General features: G+C 39.8%; 1 protein-coding gene and 1 pseudogene across 1 annotated transcript in view; one reads left to right on the top strand and one right to left on the bottom strand.

Annotated features, from left to right (window-relative positions):
• The window catches only part of DUSP11 (dual specificity phosphatase 11), a 227,357-nt gene that overhangs the window by 171,916 nt on the left and 28,911 nt on the right, over window positions 1-26,530 (bottom strand). The window lies entirely within an intron of this gene.
• On the top strand, window positions 4,788-25,336 carry LOC119512852 (annotated as a pseudogene).

Raw genomic sequence — 26,530 nt, 5'->3', positions numbered from 1 at the left:
ATAAGTGCTCAAGCCATAATGAATATGCCTTTCTTGCCTTTCAGGCCACTACTATTATTACTAAGAGTTTACTTTATTTCCAAAACATATAACATGGAAGTTTATTGAATTTCTTACCCATTATACAGAGCCTAGTGCCAAATATTACACTACACCTCAATCCAGGTCTACAATCTCATCTTGAGACAGCAATTACAAATGTGTAACTAAGGAAACTACTTACTTCCCCATTTAAACTTTTATCCAGGAAAGCTGGGCTTCACATTAGCATACAAAGACACCTACTGAATTAGCAAGAATTATTACAGCATAAGAATGAAGAAGGTTCACTTTCAAGAAAGTTAGCTATTGTTCTAGTTCTTTTAAATTATGAGTTTCACTTACCTTTGGTTTATAATTGATTTTATGTATAAGTTAAATCAATCATCAATCCAAGTTCTTCATTTAGTTGTCAGACTTTGTTAAAAGGATCCAAACAGGAAAAACATTCTTCTGGAGCAAGATTCCCTTCAAAACTCTGACAGAGAGAATGAAACAAGAAAGAGCAAATGGTGTGCTTAAAGTCTTAGAGTATACTATGCATTTATTGAAGCCCTGTAATATTAACTTATGAGATGCAAAGAAAAGTTTCCACTCTTCTGGAACTTACAAGTATATTACAATCTTTTCTTCCAGAGAGATCACAGAGAGGAAAATAAACTCTACTCTATATGTGTATTTCTGTGTTTACTTATTTCAGGCTGGTTTCCAAGAAGGACGACAAGAAAGCCAGGACTATATTTATTTTGTACACCAGTGTATCCCCAGTTCCAGGTGGAGTGCCTGCTCATATTTACAACACGTAAATACTTCTTGAATGCCTACGTAAATGAGAAATTACTTTTATTGCTCAACTCATTTATGTATTTTGGCCTATTTCTATGCTTTGCTTTCTGTTCCACTATTCTGTTTTTGCTATTTAATTACTACTAACACCCTTCTAACATGGTTTAATATCTGAAGGAAAATACCTTAGTATTTTTCTTTTTCAGAATTTTCCTGCTTATTTATGTTTATTTTTCCAAAGGAGTTTTAGAATCACTCAACTCAGAAAATTCCTATCATTAAGATAATGTTAAATTTATAAATTAACTTAGGAAGATTTGGTGGATTTATAATGTTGACTCTTCCAACTAATACTGGAAGAAAATCTTTGAGGAGTAGATTAATTACAACAAGGTATACAATTTCTGCAGTCACTGTCTTGCAAAGACTTGGTGTTGATGAATGAATTACCATCTTCGTCTGTCTGAACAATAACTAAGCTTATATTCCTAATTTAAGTCACAAACATTCTAGGAAGCGCTCCTCGATTACCTGTTTGGAGTAATTTCCCCTTCTTTTGAATTTCCTATGGTACTTCTTGCCATGGCATTTATTTGATATTTACCACATCCTATTGTATATTCCAGGGTAACTGTCAGGTAGTGAGGCTGAGTTTCCTAGGGTGACTTTCATGACATAAAGGAAACCAGTCCCACGCTTCTCTGCCAAACAACTATTTCATCTCCCTAACTCTACTGCATGAACAGGGACAGTACTGGGGGCAGCTGTATATCTTCATAAAACCTTAAACAATCCTGACACCGAATTAAATAACTAGAGTCTAGAGAGCCAGAAGAGGCCTTTAACAATGACGATAAACAAGAAAGATCTGTGGTTGTGTAGAGGTAAAGGAACTGAGGAAGGTCTTCCTGGTTTCTCTCCTCTTGCTGATGTACTTTCAGGCAAACAGGCTGGGCAGGGCGCCTTCTGAAAGCTCAGGAACCCCCTTTTAGAGGCCACAGAAGAGGGACTTGAGGAGTTAGGACAACCACACAGAGAGAGGCGTGAATATAGGAGAAAATGCCCAGAAATTGCCAATGTGGATGGAGAGACAGTTCATTCTTTCAACAAAGAGTTAAGTATTATATGTCAAACACTATGCTGGATGTTGGGGTGTGTGGATGCAAATAAGAACCATGTGTTTATCTCAATAAAATGATTAATGTTTAATTCAGAGATGCAGAAGAGCTGGCATTTCAAGTGAAAAAGAACCCTGACTTATGAGTCACAAATGAAATAAATTCTCAATACATTCAGAGAGGGCTTTTCCTGACATTAATCCAAGCTACACTGGGCAAATTCAATGAGACATGGAATCCAAAAGACAATACCTGTCTTCACTTTACCTTTTCACCTTTTTTTTTTTTTTTTTACATCTGTTAGATGCTTTCCCCATCTTTTCCTTCCCTATCTCAAACAAAAGCTCAATCTTCAATGCTTTTCTTTTCTTTTCTTTTTGGTTATGACAATGGGAAGGAAAGGGTATTAATGGCATTTGGTTGAGTAGGATCATAGATGCTAGATGTTCTGGCAACTACACAACAGTCTTCAAAAATGAAATATGTCTCACATCTGAATGACCTTTAAGTTTCCTGTCCAATACTCTTACGGGTGAAAAATTACGTATTTATAATTATCGAAGCCTTAGAATCTATTTCATAAATAAGCACAAAATATTTTTTATACTTTTAATATACATTGAATTTTCCAAAATAGCAATCACCTTGTGAACACAGTAAAGACTATACTTTGTTTTGCTTGGAGGTCTACTGAAAGTTGTTCACTGTTATGGGAAACCCTGTAAATAAAGCAATATAACCCTTCTATATTGTAGCTCTTGCATTGGTGGTACAAAAAACTGACTATTTCATTATGTCTTGTGGTATAATCATGCCTGAACAAAATACATATTATCTTCTTATAAATTACTTTAATTTATTCTTTACATTATAGAGTGGTACATTGAATTTTACAATTTTTGTGTAGAATATGTTATATATTACTATGAATTTCATCTCAGGAAAGGAAAAGGAACAATACAAAGTATTGGTTATAAAAAGGGGAAATGGAGTGCAACAGTTGTGAACCACTGTTTGACATGGTGAACTCAGATTTCTGAAAGAATACTGAATGAACTTTTGCTTGCCTTTTTCAAACGAACTTTGAAAGCAATGAAATGAGTCCCAGGCATCTGTTGTCCAACGGGAGATAGTTTTTCCATCTATGAAGTATATTTTATGTTACCCAAATTGTATGTATTCCAGTACAGAATAAAAGTTCCTTGAAAATGGGAATCATAACCCACACAGGATGGCCCCTTTTCTCTCTGCTTTGTATATTGCTGCAAAACAACCCACCCTTCCCTTCTTCCTGTTTCCTATGTTAAAAGATATAGGGAAACAAAACAGTGCAAAAGAATCCAAAAAAAAAGAATATATAAAACCAGATGGCCAGAACTTCTTTATTCCTGATAACATCCAACTCAGTACTGAACACTAAGGTGCCCTTTAAACATGCTGACTGGAACAGTCTGTTCAATTCTTTCTCTTCATAGTTTACATTTTTCCTCCAACCAAGTGATGCCATCACATACAATCAGTAAGGAACATTCAATAGAAAAGGGCTTGTGAATGTCACCTAATAATGCAAGTAATAAATGAAATGGAAAATTTGAGCAGGCTTCTGCAGGATGAGTTAGAGTTAACTAGGCAAAAGTAAGGTGTGAAGTATGAAGAGCACTTCAAGAAGAAAGAACAGCCTGTGCTGAGTGAGTATATCAGAAGCAAAGAAAAAGATGGCAAAAGTAGTACAAGAGCGTTCTATTACAGGGCACTGCAAGGAGTTTGCTTTTATTCTCAAAACAATGGTAGGCTGTTTATGAGCAATGTTCCAGTTTACCTTTTAAAAAGATTTCTTGGGCCCTTGGGTGAAGAATGGATTGGAAGGAAACAAGAGTGGACACAGAGACACTATTAGGACTCAACACCAATGTGTTAGACAAGACCTGTACCAGGGTGCTGATGAGTACACGGAGAAAAGTTGAGAGCCTCAAAAGACATTCAGGACAGGAAATGAAGGGGACTTAGTGAGGGATGAGATGGAGAGGAAGGTCTCAGAACTAAAAGGAATTCACTGTACATATGAGCAAAGTCTCAAAGCTCTTAAAACAGAACTCTTAGGAAATAACAGAGAGAGATCCTAAGATGGCAGCTAGGAGAGACAGGGCAAAAAAACATCTCCGTGAAAAACACTAGGTAAAAACCAGAAAGTGACCCAGAACACCAGTTCCAGCGATGCACCAGATGGAAAAGGTCTGCTAAATCCACAGAGACCGTGCAATTGGTGAAACAGGGAGTCTGCGTTCTGAAATGACTGAGTAAGCCTGCTGAATCTCTGGCACCCATGGTGTGGAGAAACCGTGGGTTGGCGTTTGGAGGCGCACTAGATCTTTTTTAAAAAACCCAAAAGTGGCTGCAGATATGGCAGCGAGAACCGCACAGTGAAGCGTGGCAGGAACGGGCTGTGTGAACGCCTCAACATCTGGCGTGGAAGACAGCCTTTCGCGCACCCGCTGCTAATTGTCTCAGAGCCAGGCAGGCAGAGGTGAGCCAAAAGGGGAAAACAACCACGCCCCTTGCAGCCATCTTCCTGGTGGGCTGGGAACGCTCCTGCCCAGTGGCAGAGCCACAGCCCAGAGCTGCACCAAACTACCCAGCGCGACAGAATTGTTTCCAGTAAAACGTGCACACGCCACAACATCAGGCATGGACAATAGCCTTTCACCCACCCACAGCTAATTGCCCCGGAGCTGGGAAGGCAGAGCTGTGCGAAAAAGGGGAAATTAACACGCCCCATACAGCCATCCTTACAGCAGGCTGGGAACACCCTTACGTGGCCCGGCAGCTCAGAATTTCCCTTGAGGGATGGCGCACACTTGTGACGTAGAACAACCGTCCCTGGGCAGAGGCCTTAGAAGGGCACAGCTTGGAAGAGGGTCCCACTCGGAAATACCAGAGACCATACGCCACGGCCAAGGAATTGGGGGTCAGTGGCAGAGACAATCTGTGGTGAGACTGAAATGAAGGTTTTGACTCTTTCAACAGAATTAAATCTCCAGGAACACCTGGGAGGTTTGATTATTAAAGCTGCCCTCCCTCCCTAATCGCTCAGAAACACACCCCACATTTAGTGGGGACAGCACCAACAACACAAGCAAACTTGGTGCACCAATTGGAACCCCACAAGAATCAGACCCCCAAACACCACAAAGACAAAGCTGGAGAGAACTGACTTGAGGGGAATAGGTGACTTGCGGATGCCATCTGCTGGTTACTTAGAGAGTGTACTCCACGAAGCTGTAGATCTCACAAATTAGAGCTTAGTCTTTGAATAATCCTACATATCCCAAAAGAACCCTATCAAGTAAAGCAAATGCCAAGAGGCCAAAAACAACAGAAAATTTTAAAGCATATGAAAAAACCAGATGATATGGATAACCCAAACCCAAATACTCAAATCAAAAGATCAGAGGAGACACAGTACTTGAAGAAATTACTCAAAGAACTGAAGACAATCAACAAGAACATGGCACAGGATATAAAGGACATGAAGAAGACCCTAGAAGAGCATAAAAATGAAATTGCAAGAGTAAATAAAAAAATAGATGATCCTATGGAAATAAAGAAACTGCTGAACAAATTAAAAAGATTCTGGATACTCATAGTACAAGACTAGAGGAAGCTGAATAATGAATCAGTGACCTCAAGGGCCACAGAATGGAAAATGAAAGAACAAAAGAAAGCATGGGAAAAAAAACTGAAAAATCAAAATGGACCTCAGAGAGATGATAGATAAAATAAAACGTCCAAATATAAGACTCATTGGTGTCCCAGGAGAAGAGAAGGGTAAAGGTCTATGAAGAGTATTCAAAGAAATTGTTGGGGAAAACTTCCCAAACCTTCTACACAATATAAATACACAAAGCATAAATGCCCAGTGAACTCCAAATAGAATAAATCCAAATAAACCCACTCCAAGACATATTCTGATCACACTGTCAAATACCGAGAAGGAGCAAGTTCTGAAAGCAAGACAAAAGCAATTGAGCACATACAAAGGAAACAACATAAGAATAAGTAGTGACTACTCAGCAGCCACCATGGAGGCGAGAAGGCAGTGGCATGACATATTTAAAATCCTGGGAGAGAAAAATTTCCAACCAAGAATACCTTATCCAGCAAAGCTGTCCTTCAAATTTGAGGGAGAGCTTAAATTTTTCACAGACAAACAAACGCTGAGAGATTTTGCTAATAAAAGATCTGCCCTACTTCAGATACTAAAGGGAGGCCTACCGACAGAGAAACAAAGAAAGCAGAGAGAAATATGGAGAAAGGATCAGTACTAAAGAGATTCAATATTGGTTCATTAAAGGACAAATAAGAGAGAGAGGGAAAAAATATATCTGACAAACATAAACCAAAGGATAGGATGGCTGATTCAAGAAATGCCTTCACAGTAATAACACTGAATATAAATGGATAAACCCCCCAATTAAAAGATACAGATTGGTAGAATGGATCAAACAATATGAGCCATCAGTATGCTGTATACAAGAGACTCATTTTAGACACAGGGACACAAAGAAATTGAAAGTGAAAGGATGGAAAAAATATTTCATGCAAGCTACACCTAAAACAAAGCAGGAGTAGCGATAGTCATCTCAGATAAAGCAGACTTTAAATGCATGGACGTTATGAGAAACAAAGAAGGCCACTACATACTAATAAAAGGAGCAATACAACAAGAAGAAATAACAATCATAAATATTTATGCACCCAATCATGGTGCCACAAAATACATGAGACAAACACTGGCAAAACTGAAGGAAGCAATGGATGTTTCCACGATAACTGTGGGAGATTTCAACACATCACTCGCTCCTATAGACAGATCAACCAGACAGAAGACCAATAAGGAAACTGAAAACCTAAAGAATTGGATAAATGAACTGGATTTAACAGACACACATAGAACATTACATCCCAAATCACGAGGATACACTTCTTCTTTAGTGATTATGGAACTTTCTCCAGAATAGACAATATGCTGGGACATAAAACAAGCCTCAATAAATTTAAAAAAAAATTGAAATTATTCAGAGCACATTCTCTGACAACAATGGAATACAATTAGAAGTCAATAACCATCAGTGACTTAGAAAATTCACAAACACCTGGAGGTTAAACAACACACTCCTAAAATAAATGGTTTATAATGTAGAATGTAGGGGAACTAGCGAGAGAGAGCAATTAATGAAGGAGGAAAGATAACCCAATAAGAACAGATAAGCTATTGTGGGTAAATTTAATGTTTTGAGAATGCCCAGGAATGACTATAGTCTCTTAATTTCTGCTGGCTATGGTAGGAACAAGTTCACAGAAGTGTGGCTATATTAGGTTGTTTTGTTGGGGCAGAGTAGGAATATGTTGGACTCCCTTCTTATGGTTTGTTGGAAATGTTTTATTTTATTGTATGGTTTTTAAAAATTTTTTTTGCTTTTTTTTTATTAAATTCAGTTGTATTGAATTACATTCACACACCATATTAATTTCTGATGGATGTAGTAGGAGCAAGTTCACAGAAATGTTGCTATATTATGTAACTTTCTTGGGGTAAAGTAGGAACAGGTGGGAAATAAAGCAGTTACCTTAGGTTAGTTGTCTTTTTCTTACTCCCTTGTTATGGTCTCTTTGAAATGTTCTTTTATTGTATGTTTTTCTTTTTTGTTTTTTTTTTGTTTTTTTTTAATTTTTGTTTTTCCATACAGTTGATTTAAAAAGGAAAAAAAAGGTTAAAAAACAAACAACAACAAAAAAAAACAAGGAAAAAAATATGTAGTGCCCCCTTGAGGAGCCTGTGGAGAATGCAGGGGTATTGGCCTGCCCCACCTCGATGGTTGCTAACATGACCACAGACATAGGGAACTGGTGGTTTGATGGGTTGAGCCCTCTACAGTAGGTTTTACCCTTGGGAAGACGGTTGCTGCAAAGGAGAGGCTAGGCCTCCCTATAATTGTGCCTAAGAGCCTCCTCCCGAATGCCTCTTTGTTGCTCAGATGTGGCCCTCTCTCTCTAGCTAAGCCAACTTGAAAGGTGAAATCACTGCCCTCCCCCCTACGTGGGATCAGACACCCAGGGGAGTGAATCTCCCTGGCAACGTGGAATATGACTCCCGGGGAAGAATGTAGACCTGGCATCGTGGGATGGAGAACATCTTCTTGACCAAAAGGGGGATGTGAAAGAAAATGAAACAAGTTTAAGTGGCAGAAAGATTCCAAAAGGAGCCGAGAGGTCACTCTGGTGGGCACTCTTTTGCACAATATAGACAAGCCTTTTTAGGTTCTAATGAATTAGAATAGCTAGCAGTAAATTCCTGAAACTATCAAACCACAATCCAGAACCCATGAATCTTGAAGACGATTGTATAAAAATGTAGCTTATGAGGGGTGACAATGTGACTGGGAAAGCCGTATGGACCACACTCCCATTTGTCTCGTTTATGGATGGATGAGTAGAAAAATGGGGGAAGAAAAAAAAAAAAGACAGGCACCCAGTGTACTTTTTTACTTTAATTTTTCTGTTTCACTTTAAATTTTACTCTTATTCTATCTGTGTGTGGTAATGAATATGTCAAAAATTAATTTTGCTGATGGATGCACAACTATATGATGGTACTGTAAACAACTGAATGTATGCTTTGTTTTGTATGACTGCATGGTACGTGAATATATCTCAATAACTATGAATTTAATAAAAAAGAAAAAGGAAATAACAGAGCACCAATTGTGATTTGCAGAAATGATCCAAACTGAGTTCCTCTGAGACCTGGGGCAGCACTGTTGGGTTATTTCACACAAACTTAGCTGTGGCAAAATAACCTGAGGAATTCTGAGGGGGTCCATCCATTTAAGGGCTGACTGCAGCACTGACATTCCCATGTGAAAGCAGTTCCTCCGAGTTTCACCCTAAGAGCAATGGTCAGAGCCTCGTTTTTAAAAAGATGGGGAGAAATCACAGAACACCACAGACACCTTGGAAGGTGGAGTGAGGGGGCCAATTCCTCTGGGCAAGGCGCAGACCCTGGAGCGCGCGGAGACGAGTGAGAGGCGGAGACCACAGGACCAGGAGCTGCGGGAGCTGAGCGCCGAGCCCAGAGGTCAAGGTAGGTTACCTTTCGAAAATGTGGTTTCTGCCCTCCCTCTGGCTGAGAAACCTCTAGAAAAGTCGCCTCCCTGGGGACAGCCGCTGCGGGAATGATGCCAGTGGCTCGCGTAGGCCCCGAGCTGCCTCCCACCCAAGGCCAACACTGCTAAAGCGGCCAGGCCCTCGCCCGCCGAGAGAACCAGCTCCTGCACCGGAAGCGTCTGGGCACCAACCCACGCAGCGCCCAGGATCCCGGCTCCTGCGCGTGCGCCCTCGTGCGGCGCGATGGCGTCAGCATGTCGGCTTCCTGAGGGGCTTGATTAGTGAACAGGACCTGGGGGGCTGCCGTTCTGCCCTGAGCAGGGTGATGGGTTGGTGCATGTGTCCTTTAGAATTCAAAAAGTCCAGGACATGGAAGGAAAAGCTAAGTCCCACTTCCCCTAGTTCTTTGTGCGTTCTTCCAGATATTGTCCACGTGCTTACATGCACAAAATTCTGTATTTACTGTATATAAATATTTATTTTAATGTGTATGTCTCTATTTTTATCCAAATAGCTTATTGTACATGTTCTACAGTGTAATTTGGACATAAATTTTCCCAAGTTATACATATATGCATTCTATTCTTCTTAATGGACACATAAGCATTCCAATAATTACAACTACCAAATTCAAAATACCATAATCTACTTAATCACCCCAATATTGCTGGACTCTTGTTTTCAGGTTTTTTCCCTCTGTGACAGACAATACTGCGATGTGAACATCGTTATTCATACACCCAGTTATATGTGAATTACTAGATGCAGATTTGCTGAAAAGAAAGATATGTAAGCTAAAAATTTGGAAGATACTGCCTAAAAACCATACAAAAAACATTGTATCCCTCTACATTCCCAACCACAGTAAAACTTTTGTTAGGTTCCTGCATATGCCAAGTATCACACTAGCAACATAGGGCCTGTATTCACATTTTACCAAACATCAAAAAATGACAGAGATGAGTGGTGCTCAAACCCTTTCCACACCTTTTCAGACTCAGATTTGTGATCAATAGAAAAACTCAGAATTCTGTGACAAGTAGAACAGCAAAAGTCAGCATTTCATACAACAGTTCTGAAATTAAATTCCAGATTAAATTATAGATTATGATGTCCCTTATCCTCTTCTAATTCTTTTCAATTTTTAGTAACAAATTTCTGAAAATACTTTATGTATTTGGTTAGTAATTTCCATTACAATTTTAGAGGTAAACCGAAGCTAATGAAGATCAGAGTTACTGAATAAATGAATGAATGTATGAATGGTCATTAGCTGCAACATTTCTAGGACAGATGCATTACCATCAACTTTAAATCCACAAGCATTTACAATTATGAAAATTAGCACATAATTGAGAATTGATCAATATTAGTAAATTGCTATTTGTAAAAAAAAAAAAAAAGATGTTAGCACAGCTTAGTTTGCAAACTTAAAATTAGGCACATTCAAATTTGGTGCTAAATCATAAAATACTCTTTCAGAATTTACAGAAGAAATGTCTGAAAGGTGTATAGTAGCCAACAAAGTGCAAATGGTACAATGACTACAGATATGACAATATACAAAATACGATATAAATCTATCAGAAATTAGAAAAGCTATGTTGACCTTCCAAATTGCTGAAAGATACACGCTGTGCATGGGAACAAACTCAGTTATAGTTGACTCAAGAAAGACCAGACCTAGACAACACAGATTTCCATAAAGTTTGGGAACTGGCAAAGTAGGCCTTTCCAGGGGAGTGAGTCCATCTGGAGGTAGAAGAACTCCTTCATAAGGATATAATATGATGAAATGGAAAATACAGGAGCAAAGGCTATTTGGAGCACCAAAAACTAAATTGCTGACACCAACAGTATCTACTGGTGTCTGGCCCCAGGGCCCCAGGTACCATGGAGGAGGTTTGAGGGACTCCACTCTAATAAAAGCAAAAAATGACAATGGGAGAACAATAAGGAGCCTTGGGGTAGAGGGGCTGGTTATGTCACACCAAGACAAGTCTCAGTGTCTGAACAGGTATAAAATGCAGGCCCTGAGTCTCAGGGACTTTAAGAAAGCCCCCTAACTAGAAGAACAGAGACTGTAGGTCAGGGTAGACTGGATGCTGAGTTTCAGAGTATTAGACTAATGTTCTTTAGGTTCTTCCTCCTACATTTAACATTTATTTTAGAGGTTAAGATGATGCTGGGGCTGGAACTAGGGAGAGAAAAATCATTATAGAGCTGGGAACGAGAAGATACATAATATTAAGGGCTTGCTTAAGTAGAATTGAGTGTTGGAACTTAGAATGTTAATGGGTAAAGATTTTACTCCAGCCAGAACTGGTTCTACCCTTCCTCACAATGTTACACCACCTGTGCTAACCTGTGTTACCTCTGGTTTCCCTTGATTTCCAAGGAAAAAAGGAAGAAAAAAAAAAAACAGATACAGGTATGCCTTGCAGATATTTAGTATATGTTGTTAATCTCACAGTACTTACCGGAATCATGGAAATAAGCCACCTGAGGTACGAAGCTGAGCTCAAGACAAGACTTTTCAAAACTTCTTCCCAGATAAACATCACCCCCATTCCTTAAACAAATCATGTCTCATGATCATAGAAGCATCACCAGAAGAGAGGAAAAACTGGCCTACACATAAACTAATTTTCTTTACAGGTCCCATCCATGAGACTATCTTCTAGGGGGCTCTGGTATCTTGTATGAACATCACCTACTCAACAGCACTAGAAAAGTCCCCAGAAACATCTAAGTAATTCCATAAGCTTACCATAAAGAAAAATGATTAGATCTAATGATTTCTTCCCCCAAAGTAGCCAATTCCACACAGAAATCATTAGCAGCCCAGCCGTAGCTCACTTTATGACAGTCATAAGAAAAGTGAGTCAGAAAAGCACTAATGATGGGAACAAAGACAAAGGCAAGGCAGGCCAAGTAGGGCTGACTGCACACGTGTTCCTTATACCTGGGTACACTGTACAACTCTCCAAAATTCCCTTTTTCATAGAATCCTTTGAAAGCTTTTCTTTTTTTTTTTAATCTTCATTTTATTGAGATATATTCACATACCATGCAGTCATACAAAACAAATCGTACATTCGATTGTTCACAGTACCATTACGTAGTTGTACATTCATCACCTAAATCAATCCCTGACACCTTCATTAGCACACACACAAAAATAATAAGAATAATAATTAAAGTGAAAAAGAGCAATTGAAGTAAAAAAGAACACTGGGTACCTTTGTCTGTTTGTTTCCTTCCCCTATTTTTCTACTCATCCATCCATAAACTAGACAAAGTGGAGTGTGGTCCTTATGGTTTTCCCAATCCCACTGTCACCCCTCATAAGCTACATTTTTATACAATTGTCTTCGAGATTCATGGGTTCTGGGTTGTAGTTTGATAGTTTCAGGTATCCACCACCAGCTACCCCAATTCTTTAGAACCTAAAAAGGGTTGTCTAAATTGTGCGTAAGAGTGCCCACCAGAGTGACCTCTCGGCTCCTTTTGGAATCTCTCTGCCACTGAAGCTTATTTCATTTCCTTTCACATCCCCCTTTTGGTCAAGAAGATGTTCTCCGTTCCACGATGCCAGGTCTACATTCCTCCCCGGGAGTCATATTCCACGTTGCCAGGGAGATTCACTCCCCTGGGTGTCTGATCCCACGTAGGGGGGAGGGCAGTGATTTCACCTTTCAAGTTGGCTTAGCTAGAGAGAGAGGGCCACATCTGAGCAACAAAGAGGCATTCGGGAGGAGGCTCTTAGGCACAATTATAGGGAGGCCTAGCCTCTCCTTTGCAGCAACCGTCTTCCCAAGTTAGTTCAAGATGTTTCAAAATAAACAATCATCAGGAAAAAAGGACATGCAATATGTTTTACAAAGTTGGATTCCTTAAGGAAATACATTGATAAACCATAGCTGACAGCATACTTAATGGCAAAAGACTAAAAGCTTACTGTGTAAGAACAGGAAGAAGTCAAGGATTCCCAGTTTCACCACTGATCTTCAACATTTTACTGGAAGGAACGAAGGAACGAAGGAAGGGAAGGGAAGGAAGGAAGGAAGGAAGGAAGGAAGGAATGTCATTGAAACTGGAAGGGAAGAAGTAAAATACCTATTCACAGATGACATGATCCTACATATATAAAATCACAAAGAATCTACAAGAAACCTACTAGACCTAACAGATAAATTCAGCAAAGCGGTGGGATACAAGATCAACATACAAAAAAAGTGGTATTTCTACACGCCAGCAATGAACAATCTAAAAAAGAAAACCAAGAAACCAATTCTTTTCACAATAGCAACAAAACAAATACAATATCTGGGAATCAATTTAACTAAAGATGTAAAGGACTTGCACACGTAGAATACATATTATTGCAAAAATGGAAAAGACAATCACCAAATTCATATGGAAGGAAAAGGGGCCCTAAAAAGCCAAAACCATCTTGAAAAAGAACAAAGTTGGAGGACTAACATGATCCAATTTCAAAACTTATTACAAACTTACAGTAACTAAAACAGTGAGGTGCTGGCACATGGACAGACCAATAAACTAATAGAATAGAAACGAGGGTTCAGAAATAAAGCTTCATATTTGGCTGATGCATTGTACACTTATTCCAAAGTTTCTGAGAATCCCAACAGGGGGGCATAAAATTTATAATTATGCCCTATTTCCTTTTTGTCTTGGTCCCCACATACATAACTTCTTCAGAGACATGCCTGTTTCGCTTCCAATTATGTCCCCAAACTCAAAGTGATTTCAATTATTGAGGAAAACCTATATTGTTGCCAAAAAAGGTAGCACCTCTGGGTTATATTAAGCAGTGGCGGCCAAATAAATGCTGCCCAGGTAGAGAGGTAATTATGAGGTAAAATTCATACTCAGGCATTTTTAAATGACCTAGTATTCTGTAGATTCTCCAGGCAATACATGATATTCAGTGTATTCTGATTCAGAAATTGATATCATTGCTTGCTGTGTGATTGAATTTGCAGTTTGGGTAGTTCAGATGTAAGGGCTTAGAAAGTTTAGAACTCTCTGTGTAGCACACTCTGGTGCTTGTGCACTGTTACATGCCAGCCTCAATTTCATGGCCTGTCCTATCCCTTAACTCCAGGTTCAGCAAGGCAAAACAGTGATGGAGAAAAATATGTCACTGTTATTGAACTAAGTGTTGGATTTGGTGGACTTGCTTACTAGGTACTGTACTAAATATTTTGGAAAGTAAGCCAGAGTTACACCTAAAGATGGCAACAATGGAAACAGCCACCAATATAAGTTGCATGAATTCTCCTAGTTCTATCCTTCTACCAATCCAGCGACTATGTACAAAATCAAAGAAGAATGGTTTAATTTACTACAGAGAATATTGGTGTTTTGTCATTTTAAAAATTTACTAGGTGCCAACAGCCTTTTTTTTTTTTTTTTTTTTTAATTTTACACTCTGATGGATGCTCTAGGATAAGGCAAATTACAAGTCAACAGCATTTTGTTTGCTTGCCTGGGTCCTTGGCAGACATCTTATATAACACCATTGTTTTTTTGTTTTGATGATGGTGTAGGTTGTCGAATGATTGCTTCTTCAAAGTTTGATGGGTTGCGAAAATCACTTTCAGATCTGTGAATAATAGCTCCTTACTGAGGAAGTAATCACATGTTTAAAAAACTTATTTATGTTGCAAAGAAAACTGAAGTTTACGTGGTTTGACCTGTTGACATGCTTCTATTTTTTCTTTCTTAAACCCCTAGTTTTGTTTTATTCCCCTCCTTTTTTCCCTTTTCTGGTTCTCCTGTTTGTTTTTTTCTTTATTAGCTTTCTCTAGTTTTGTTTTTTTTTTAATTCAGTTTTACAGAACTATACTGATGTATCATACAATCATCAGTGGTGTAAAATCAGCTGTTCACAGTACCATCACACAGTTGTGCATTCATCAACCCAATCTATTTTTTGAACAGTTTCCTAATACCAGAAAAAGGAAAAATAATAAAAAATAAAAGTTAAAAACAACACCCAAATCATAGCCCCTGCCACCCTATTTTTCACCCAGTTTTTTTCCCCATTTTTGTACTCATGCATCCATACAGTGGTTAAAGGGAGTGTGATCCACAAGGCTTTCCCAATCACACAACAAAAGAACATTTAAAAATCGTCAGAGGACTTAAACAGACTTTTCTCCAAAGAAGATATACAAAAGGCCACAAAGCAGGTGAAAAAAGAAGATACAGAAAGGGCCACAAGGCAAGTGAAATATGCTCAGCATCATTAGCCATTAGGGAAATGCAAATCAAAACAACAAGACACCATTTCAAACCCACTAGAATGGCTACTATTTCAAACAAGAAAGAAAAATATAGGTGTTGGCAAGGTTTCAGACACATAGGAACCCCTGCATATTGTAGAAATGTCAAAATGGGGCAGCCACTGTGGAAAACAATTTGGCAGTTCCTCAGAAAGTTAAGCAAAGAATCATCGAATCAGCCAGAAATTCCAATTCTAGGCATATACTCAGAGCATTTAAAAGTAGATACTCAAACAGATATTTGTAAACTACTGATCAGAGTGGCATTATTCACATAGCCAAAAGTGGGAGCAACCCAAATCCCCATCCACAGAAAACTGTATGAACAATATGTGGTATATACACACAATGGCACAGTCTTCAGCTGTGAAAAGGGATGAAGTTCTAATACATATTACAAAATGCATGAACCTTGAAGACATGATACTCAGTGAAATCAGCCACACACAAGGACAGATATTGTATTAGATCACGTCTATGAAATAATTAGAATATGCAAATTTATAGAGACAGAAAATAGATTACTGATTGCCGGGCCGGGGACTATGACATGTGGAGTTATGTTTAACGGGTATAGAATTTCTGGAAAAGTTTTGTATAGGCATATGATATTGGGAGCACACATTGTGAATATAATTAATACCACTGAATTGTATACTTGAACGTGGATAAAATGGGAAATTTTATGTTGTATACATCTTATCACAGTAAAAATTAACAAAAAATACATTGACAAAGAAAAAACACATAGATGAACACCGAGATGACAAGAGCATTTAAAATCATTTTATATATCCTACAAACATACCAAGGAATGATACAAAGTAGATAATGTAACATAAAACAAAATGAGAAAAATACATTGAAGAGTAATCTTTTTAGTGCACAGAATTCACGGCAGTTGCCAAACTATCTAGGTAAATTAAAAAATACTGGTTTGCCAGAGGCAATAGCCTCTTAAAGAACATCAACTAGATATGTCCCCTTTGCTCATAAAGTTCACACCCCTTTTCAACATGAATACGTTATGGTGGTCACTGCCTAGACATCCCTGACGATCAGAAAAGCGATTAAACTAGAGGAAGGCGTTCCACACAACATGGAATTTAAGAAAGGATTATGAATACTCAATTTTTATATAATTATCTTTTCCTTAGTTACTAGGGTATTAGAATAGCTAGAAGGAAAGAATTGAAATGGTGGAACTGTAACCCATAGCATCCTTTGAAATTTGTTCTGTAGCTACTTCTTAAATTATAATTTGAAAGCTTTACCTTTGTGTATATATGTTAGCTTTCACAATAAGGAACTGACTGAAAGTATGGTATTATAACTCATAACAACTTTGGAAATATCCTGTAAATCTACTAGTTAAATCATACTTTGAAAGATATTACCTTTTTTTGTATGTATGTTATATTTCATATTAAGGAAATACCTGAAACTGTGGAATTTTAACCTACAATATTCTTTGAAATTTGCTCTCTACATTTTAAGTTGCACTTGGAAAGTTATCACTTTTATGTATATATGTTAAATTCTAAAATAAAAAAATATGATAAAAAAGGAACAACAATCAGATGCAGCCGCCTTCCCCATACTGTCAACAGCCCTTTTCAATATGAACAAATTACTGGGCTCACTGCCTAGACACCTCTGAAGACGGAGAAAGAGTTTAAGTGAGAGGAAGGGGTAGCAACAAACAAGATAACATTTAACAAAGATCTATGAATACTGAAACTTTATAAAATTATATACATATATATTTAGATGCTGGGGTGTTGGAATAGCTGGAAGGGGGGAAATGACATGGTGGAACTGCAGCCTGTAACATCCTTTGAAATTTGAGCTCCAGCTACTTGTGCTTTCAAAGTCTTCACCTTTCTGTATATACCCTATGTTGCGTAATAAGGAAAGAACTGAAACTGGAACTGTAACCCATAACATTTTTGAAATTACCTATATACCTGCTTGTTGAGTTATACGTTGAAAGTTAACACCTTCCTGTACGTATGCTATATTTTACAATACTGGAAACAGTTGAACTTGTGGAATGGTGACCCATGACATTCTTTGAACTTTGTTCTCTTAACTAATGCTAAATCGTACTTTGAAAGTTATCACTGTTATGTATATATGGCAAAGTTCACAATAAAGAAATTTATTTTAAAAACTACTGGTTTGTCTAAGTTCTGTTAATACAAAAATAGTGGAACATTTACACCATGAGGGCAAAGTGGGCATTTTCTTAGAGAAACAAGTAAACCCCTGTGAATACTTTTTTCCTATGCCCCTTCAACTTGCCTGGTCTCTATTCTCTGCTAATGTCCTCTTCTTTCTCTTCTCCTCTTCATGTTGCCTGGCCTTGAACCCAACTATGGCAGAGAGAGAATCCTAGAGGCCTAACATTCCATGGTGGCTGTTTGTAAGGGGGAGGAGGCTACAGTAACTGCCACACCGGGAACATTTATAAGGAAGGATGGGAAAAGTATCTGAAATCCCTCTGTTTCATAAAACACTGGGACAGAAGGATGCCTGCCTGATCTCAGGAGCCAGAGGTAGAAAATCAAAGACAAAAGAATGGTGAACAAAGGCCACGAGAGGGAGGATTTGCAGTCATCTGTTTCTGCTAGCTCTCTGGTGTCTACTGCTCATGGGGAGAATCCATTTAGTAAAGCATCAAGCTTTCCATGAAGACCCCTGCTGCTGGAAATTAACATGAAGTAACGTCCTTGAACATAAGAATGCAAGATCAAGGCTTACCTCAGAAACAATGCCTAAAGACGAAGGGAAATAAAAGGAAGGCAGAAGAGAGATGGAAGTCCAAGCCTGCCCAGCCCAACCCAGCTAAAGGATGGGGGGATCCAACAAGATACCGACAGAGAAGAACCTGGGACCACATTATTCCCTGCAAGATGCAATCAACAAACGTCTCCGCACTCATCAACACATTTCAAAAAAACCTCTGTAATCCTCTCCTTTGGTCTTTAAAATCTGCGGTAAGTTCACTACTCAGATGGACTGATGTGGTTTCACAATTATTTTTATTGCTCTACCTAAGCCGTCCCTTTTTTTCCTCACTAAGGATAACTATATAAATATATAAATATATAAATATATAAAATGTAATTAACCACTGGCTAATTATATTAATGAACATTTACAAGAAATGTTGAGCTGATTTCCTAGACTAAGAGCTTGAGGGAAAAGTGGGAAAACCACATTTCTCTTGTTGGATTTCACCTGCTCACGGCTCGGCCATGGAGGTGCTGTTAAAGCTCTCCTACCCTCCACCCAATCCCATCTTCCAGGGGATTTGAACTCCCTATTGGCTATCATATACCTTTAAATTGCCTGTTTGTGACCTCATTCACCCACCAAACCCCCCACCATCTGGTAGAATCTTGGGGTTTCCATGGAGATGTCTGTAAATAAATTCAGATCATCGCACGTGACCAGTGGCCAGTGCCCTTCCTACTGGACACGTGCTCTCTTTGGCTTCAGCCAGTCATTCCCCGTCTAGCATCGTCTCTTCAACCCTTGTCACCACAGTGGTGTTTCCTCTTCTCTGACCATGTCAGGTAAGGAAAGAAACTGTTTAAAATGTTTTTCCATCAGATTTATTTTCCCCTAAATTTAATAGTAGAGAGAAAATAGTGTGGAATACTGGGAGGAAATATTGAACTGGAAATCGGTAGACCTAATTTCAGTTTGGATTTGACATTTACTAGCCACGTAGTTTTGTACAAGTCATTGAATCTCAGAATCCATGTCCTTGTCTGCTATATTGGATTATTAGATTGGTTGATCTCATTGGTCCTTTCTTTTTCTAATATTGGGTTTTAAAGGGCACACAAACAAAATGAAATCATAGACTTCTTAAAAGTGCTTGAACAGAAATAGAAGACCTAAGCGACGTGGAAAATTGGCAATTTATACTGAAGAAAGCTGTTTCATCTCGCACGGTCTCTACTAATATTCCAACTGTAGAATTTCAAATTTGTGCTGTTTCAAAAAGTAACATTCACATGTTTTGGAGTTTCTCATCTAGGCCAGGAGAAAAGAGAGAGAATAGCGAGAACTGGGATCTAAGGAGGCAGATATGCCAATCCCTGTTCGTTCAGGACTGTTTTTATCAAGCAGAAGTCAAGAGGGAGAAGAAAATGTGAGAATGCAGGAGATGGAAAGTGTGTGGTGGGTTCTCAAGGAAAAAAAGGTAGTTAGGGTGGAATGTTGAAGGAGAACCAAGGATTTAAAATTCAAGCAGGAACCATAAGTGAAATCTACTCAGAGCAGAGAAAAATGAAGCTGCTCTCAGCAAATGCTTAGATAACCTCCAGAGAAAATAGCTTATCAGAATAACCACACTTACTTTTTTTAACTTTTTTAAAAAATTGGTTATTTTTTATTGCCTCTTAGAACATACATGGCACTTGACAATTTCCAATAAAACATTTTAGAAGTATGCTTTAGAAATGATGCTACCTATAAACAAGAAACTGATAAAATAGTTATCTAAGGAGAGGTGGAGAGAACAGTTTTCAGTGTATACTTTTTATTTCATTCCGATTTTTTAACAACAGACATTTTACCTTTAAAAATAAAGTTTAAAAGGTGATGTCTACTCATTCACATCAGGACAAATTCTCAGTGAAAGGATACTTTTCATTTTTAAAGTTACTAAATGGAGAGCATACTTGCCAACTGTCATCATGTTCTTAGACCTTAACTACCAAAGAAGAAAAAGTGAATCCACCAGGTCTCTAATTCCACATTTATCTAAAACAATTTTATGGAGGTTTTTGGGCTTTCCCTACATTAAAATTAAAAGGAAAATTTAGATTCTAGCGGTGATGATTCTTTTTTAGGCTTTGGGTATAACATTTTCCTGGATACTGAAGATGATTATAATCTAGGTTTCATGGATGAACATAAAAACCTTCAAGATACTTGTTAAGTGTTCTCTTCTGCTTGTTATGTGGCTACGTTAAATTGAAATATCAATTTCTTTTAGGATGAATATCTTTTTTACTTGCTTGGCAAGTGATTGTCAGAGACATGAATGAGCAAGATAATGGAATTCCTTGAACATTTGTTATTTTGCTCTCTGCTTTGTACCTGTTTTTACTGAAATATCTGTCTACATAGCCTGCGGCTACCTATACATTTTCATTTACTTCATTTTGCTGCTTGCTGGGCAATTTTTATTAATATATTTTTCTTTGTATGTACTAGTTAGAAATTCATACAAATCATCTTCTATGGTAGGCTGCTTTGGATTAATAGTATACACTAAAACAGAGTAGAGTAGCAATGTAATGAAATTCCTTATTTGAAAATTTATTATGTTTTGATGCTTGCTACGTACCTCAGGTTTCACTAACATCTATATATTTCTTTTTAGTTCTGTGACATGGTTTTCATCATTAGTATGTTACGTCTATCTTTCTAGAACTTATTGTATCTTCCTCCATTTACATCATACATGATACATCACCTTTAATCATTCATGAATTGTTATTATTACTATTATAATCACTTTATGGATGAGGAACCAAAAGCTCAAACAGATTAAATAACTTTTTTCTTTGAAAAAACATTTTTGAGACACTCCCTTTCAGGTAGTCATTTTGAATTAGAAGCAGAAGGCAAACCTGAAAAGGGTTTACCAACTGGACTGGGTTATTCACGAATTCTAGGAAATGTCATATAAACTGCACAAGCAAAATGAGACTCGGAAGATTACAATGGCAAGAGCTGTACTGTATTCAAATGAACCCAAAGCATGCCTTTGTTAAAAGCTCTGTCTCTCCCAGTTTCTCACAGTGTACTGCTCAGAGCAAAGACTCTGGCAAGGGAGTCAGGATACCTAGGCCCTATAACCTGGTAACGCTGCAAACATACAGGAGAACTTGAACACATCATCCCACATCACTGAGTCTCAAGTTCCTCACTCATAAAATAAGTGTTAAGACAGAAGTTCTCTGAGGACTTTCAGTTCTAGAGAGCTTCAAATCCAGGAAATAGTGTATTGTCCAGAGTGATGCAGGCTCAAGGGGAAGACAAGGCAGGGAGAAGGTTGCTGCTTCTAGCCTAGAGAACAGTGTATGAAGCAGACTACTTGGATCTTCTGCACATCTAGGCCCACGTTGGGAGCAGAGGTAGGTAATACAGAATAGTACCCAACTGCTCCAGCACTTCAACCATTATAAAAGTTTGATATTTGGTATCTCAATGAATACTGGTATTAGAGGTTTCCTGATGGCAACCTTAAGATAATTGGTCCTCAAATACACTGAAAATATATCAGTCTGAGTGAATTTTCATCACTTTCTTGTGTCCTACAGAAAATTTCCAAAATCCATCTTTCCTTGGAACTCCACATTTTCTGCAGCTCTCTCTTCCAGCGGTGAGCAATGCAGCTCCCCTAACAGGAAGTGACTACAACTTCCCTAGGGTTCCTGCACCAGCCGTCAGCTCGGCATGGCTACTGCCATCAGCCTCTGGCACCTCTTCCCAACCACTCGTGGGCAGAGCCTACCTTTACCAACATTCTAGCACAACCATGCTGTCTGGAGTTTCCAGCCAGAGCCAGATCTCCACTTCAGCTGCTTCCTATCCAGGTATTCTTGAATGGGACATCACGGGAAGCAATGAAAAGAAGTCATCTTCTCTTGCTGACATCTCTGTCACTGTCATTGATCAGGACACAGCTGCTTCTTCCATGCCTATGTCAACCCCATATGATCAAACTTCAGACAACAATACCAGGGTCCCTCTGCATCCATCACTGTCTGCCAGCCTAGTTCAGGGAACAGCATCTCAGAATCCAAATCCAGGAAATAGCCTGTCACTTCCATACCAGGAAGGGAGCCAGATATATTACTACAATCAAGGCACACTGGGGCCCCTACTTGCTGGAGACCATGGCTCCTGCCTGCAGTCCTATGGCTCCATGTCATACACAGGAGGCAGGGCGTCTGCCTCTCAACAAGAAATGGTGCTGGCGCTCAAGGAGGTTCAACCCACAAATGGCCTACCACTAGCCACGACCTCCGGAATTTATTACTCTGTGTCTGCTCAACCCATCACAGAAGCAGATTTTCAAGGTGAGTACAATGGGCAAGAAGGGAGAGGAATAAGCTCAGCATTCAGCAGGGAGGTCAAATCTGCAGCAGGAAAGTGGTGAGCCCACACCCAGGTAGAATTGAAGCCCTGAGACTTTAGCTGCTACTCTCGCTAAGTGCTCTCTAATGCTTTCAGACTCTGTGTACATAAAGAATACCTAACATAGGTGGCACACTGTAATGGCCTTTTATGCTTAAGAGAAACCCAAGACCATGCTGAGGGATACTACATTTTTCACTGCTCTAGATCATCACATCCCTTGCATCACTGTGCTATAATTAACTCCGTTTTATCATCCTTCACTTTAGTCTCCTTCGGAAAGCATTTCAGAACTCATACTGCAACTGTGTCATTTTAACTTTCCCTCACTTCCTTAATGTACACCAGGATTAAAGATCTTATGTTCAGAGATCCCACCCAAAGAAAGCAGGCTCAAAATCTGTCCTTGCTTTTACATTCTTGGAGAAAGACTTCCACTCCCTCACCTATTCCACGGGGTGAAAGGTGGAGAGAATTGAAACAACCCTACATGAGGATGCTAGGCTTTATAAAACATTTCATAATTTTGCAATCACATTCACTTTCTTTATTTGACTTATAACAATCCTATGCTATACAAAGAAAGCCAAGAAGCAATGAAATCAAATAATCACTCATCAAAACCAGAACAGCAGCCCCCTATTTACAAATCCATGGTCCTGTCCATGGTGCTTATGATGAGTTGTAGAAATTCCTTGCCTGTTGTTGGTGCCTACAGGGAGCATCTCACTTACCAGGACCTGACTTTTTCCTCGATTCCTTTGTAGTGATGGAAACTTCCCTGAGGATGGAGACTTCCCTGGGATTACAACTTCCAAGTCAGACATTTTGTCTGTCAAAAACTCCAGAATTCTCCAAGTCCTGCAGCAGCAGAAATATCCAGATATTTGAGACTAACCCACAATCTGAACTTGAAGACATTTCAATGAGAGTTCCCGTCAACAATTCTGGTAATCTCCTTGCACTGCCTCCAGCTACAAGCCAGGAAAAAACAGAACTGGATGAGATTAAAACCAAGCTTTCAAAGCCTCTGGAGGCCTACCAGGTCACAATAGAAAATCAAGATTCTCCACTCCTCCCCATACAAATCCCTGATATTCACCAGCTACTGGCCTGCATTTATCCCCTCGGCCAAGAGGAGCAGACGTGTTCTGAAAAAGCTAATCTTGGAAAGAACAGCATGGTTCTTGAGGACCAAGGGACATTTGAAAATGGGATGGAGTCTAGCAGTGGTCTTGCAGATATTGCTACAGTGGTGGAGGATGTTCACCTCCCCCAGCTCTTCAATTCGTTGAAGGACCTTGATCAGTCTAAAGGTCCCAAGGCAATGAAAGCCAAAGATACCAACACCATCAAAGCAAATCAGGTGCAGGAAAAGTCAAGTGTGATAAAGGGTCCCTCTGAGCAAATCAGGAAGAACAAACACAAAGCCTTTGACCCTATCAGTGGAGCTCCGAAGGCCAAAATCCAGCCAAAGAACCCCGAGTGCCTGTTAGAGAAAGAAGCGGTTGTCTGCAATGCTGCAGCCAGTGACAAGGCTCTTACTGCCAAGGTTTCTAACAGGAAACCTCAGAAAACAGCATCCAGCAAAAAAAGCAAAACTCAGGGCCATGGGCAGGAAAAGACCAAAAGGTCCAGACAAAACAACTCCAAGAAACCTGAAGAAAGTAAGCAGACAGGCAACAAAGTTAAGGGGGAAGAAAAGCCAACCATTCCCAAGAGAAAGAGGAAGAAAAATCAACCTGAATTTATTCAAGAGAGCTTTAAAAAGCCAAGAAGTGCCCTGGACATGCACATGCTGGAATCTGTGCAGGTTTTTCATGCACTGGGGAAGAAGATTGATAAGAAAAGGGGACTTCCTACTTTACAGACCCTGGGACACTCAAACAACACCAAGGACCACCGACGACCCCCAGCTACCAAACCAGGGCTGGATACTCCACGTGACGGAAAAGGTCCGGAGAAAACTCAAGTCAAAGCCCAGAAAGCAGAAGGCAGTGCTGAGAAAGAGTGTTCCTCTCCATCCCAATACGAGCGGCCGCCACCTGGGAAGGTCAAGTTGGTACCTTTGCCTTTTCTGACCATAGACAAGCCTCCAACTCGACCTGTTCCTCGGAGGCCACAGTCTCTGGCCTCACGTCGGCTTTCTGTAGCTCACCACGCCCGCCCTGTTTCTACCAGTTCAGCACAACCTACTGCCGTCAATCCATCGTGGCCAACTCCTGCCAATGCATCCTGGGCAGGCTCTGCCAGACCAGCTCGGCCAATTTTGACCAACCCAACCCGGCCAGGTTTAAACAACCCTTCCCGACCTAGTGTTCCTCCGTGTGCTGCTTCCAGGCCTGCACCCTACAAAACATCCTCTTGCACTTCTTTCCAACGGGACCCTGTTCCCACTGCTGGGAACAAACTCCATTCCCCACCCAAGCCTCAAAACCAGTTTCTACTCCAAGACTTCGCCTCTCAACCAATTCCGTGGAGAAAGCCCAATGTTCCTGAGCCGGTGATGTCAAAGCCCATCACAGAAGAGCAGAGACCAGAGCGTGAGGCCATGAAGAGGAAGGCTCAACAGGAGCGTGAGAATGCTGCCAAATACACATCTTTGGGGAAAGTGCAGTTTTTCGTTCAAAGAGAGAAAGATATGGAAATTGCTGAATACTACGGCTACCCAATATAATCGGAGTTACTAGGATTTTTGGTGTACCAGCTGTATACCAGCTATTGTTCCCTATAGATAGATAGATACAGAGTTCCCTAATTATTGATATATTTTTAAAACTTAATAAAATTTAATAAAGTAATATAATAGTTTTAATAGATGTGTAATAAGAGGTCTTCCGAGTTTTAAAATCCTGTTAACGTGTTTTCTTTTGGTAGGGTTGGGACTCAACGTGCATCAGAAAGAAGGGCGGGGTCGGCCGGGCAAGATGGCAGAGTGTTGACGTGTGGGTTTTAGTTTCTCCTGCAGGGGAGTAGGTAGAAAGCCAGGAACTGCGTGAATCAGACACCGCCGAGCAATCTGATTTGGGGCATACTTCATACAAGACTCACGAACGTGTGGAACAGCTGAGATCAGCAAAATCTGTAACTTCGTGTGGTCAGGGGACCCATGTCCCTCCCTGCCAGGCACAGTCCCACGGGACTAGGGACCATCGGTGCTGGGAACCAGGAGGGAGAACTACAGTTGCAGCTCTGATTGAAAACTCAGACTGCTGATCAAAAACTCCAAACACAGATAGACTGACACCAGACACCAGAGAATCTGGGAGCAGTCAGCCTGGCGGACAGGAGATGGGGCTAGCAAAAACAGCAATTAAAAAAAAAAAAACCCAAAAATAAAAACAGAGACTTTGTTGAGTTTGGGTGAACATAATACGGAGAAGGGCAGTGCTCAAACAGAATCAGGCGCATATGCAAATCCAGAGGGTGAGGCCCCTTGTCTGAAAAGCTGGTTCCTCTGCTTTCTTGACTGTTCCTCAATGGCCTAAAACTCCTTCCCTCTAAGCATTTCAGTAGCCCAGTACGTATGCAAGGGGAACCCTTCTTTTTCTTTTCCTTCTTTTTTTCTCTTTTTTTAAAACAAGTGCCCTAAGAAGCCCATTACAGAAAGCCCGAAAGACTTCCAATGTGGGCCCAGGGAACAACAGAGTTAAGATAGCTCTAACAGATAAAGCAATAAGTCTAGTGACAGAGAAAATTCACTAAACACCATAACTTCCCAAGAAAAGGGGGGTGTCCCTTTACAGCCAGCTTCCCGGCTTGGTGGAGTAAACTTTCTCTAACCAGCAGTTGGATTCCCTCAAGTCAGTTCTCCTCAACTTTGTCTTTGTGGTGTGTGTGGGTCTAATTCTTGTGGGGTCCAATTTGTGCAACTTTGGGTGTGTTGTTGGTGCTGTCTGCCCTGAATGTGGGGCATGTGTCTGAGCGGTTAGGGAGGGAGGG

The sequence above is a fragment of the Choloepus didactylus genome, chromosome 17 (assembly GCF_015220235.1).
Source record: "Choloepus didactylus isolate mChoDid1 chromosome 17, mChoDid1.pri, whole genome shotgun sequence".
Lineage (NCBI taxonomy): Eukaryota > Metazoa > Chordata > Mammalia > Pilosa > Megalonychidae > Choloepus > Choloepus didactylus.
This window is presented reverse-complemented; position numbering and strand designations above follow the sequence as displayed.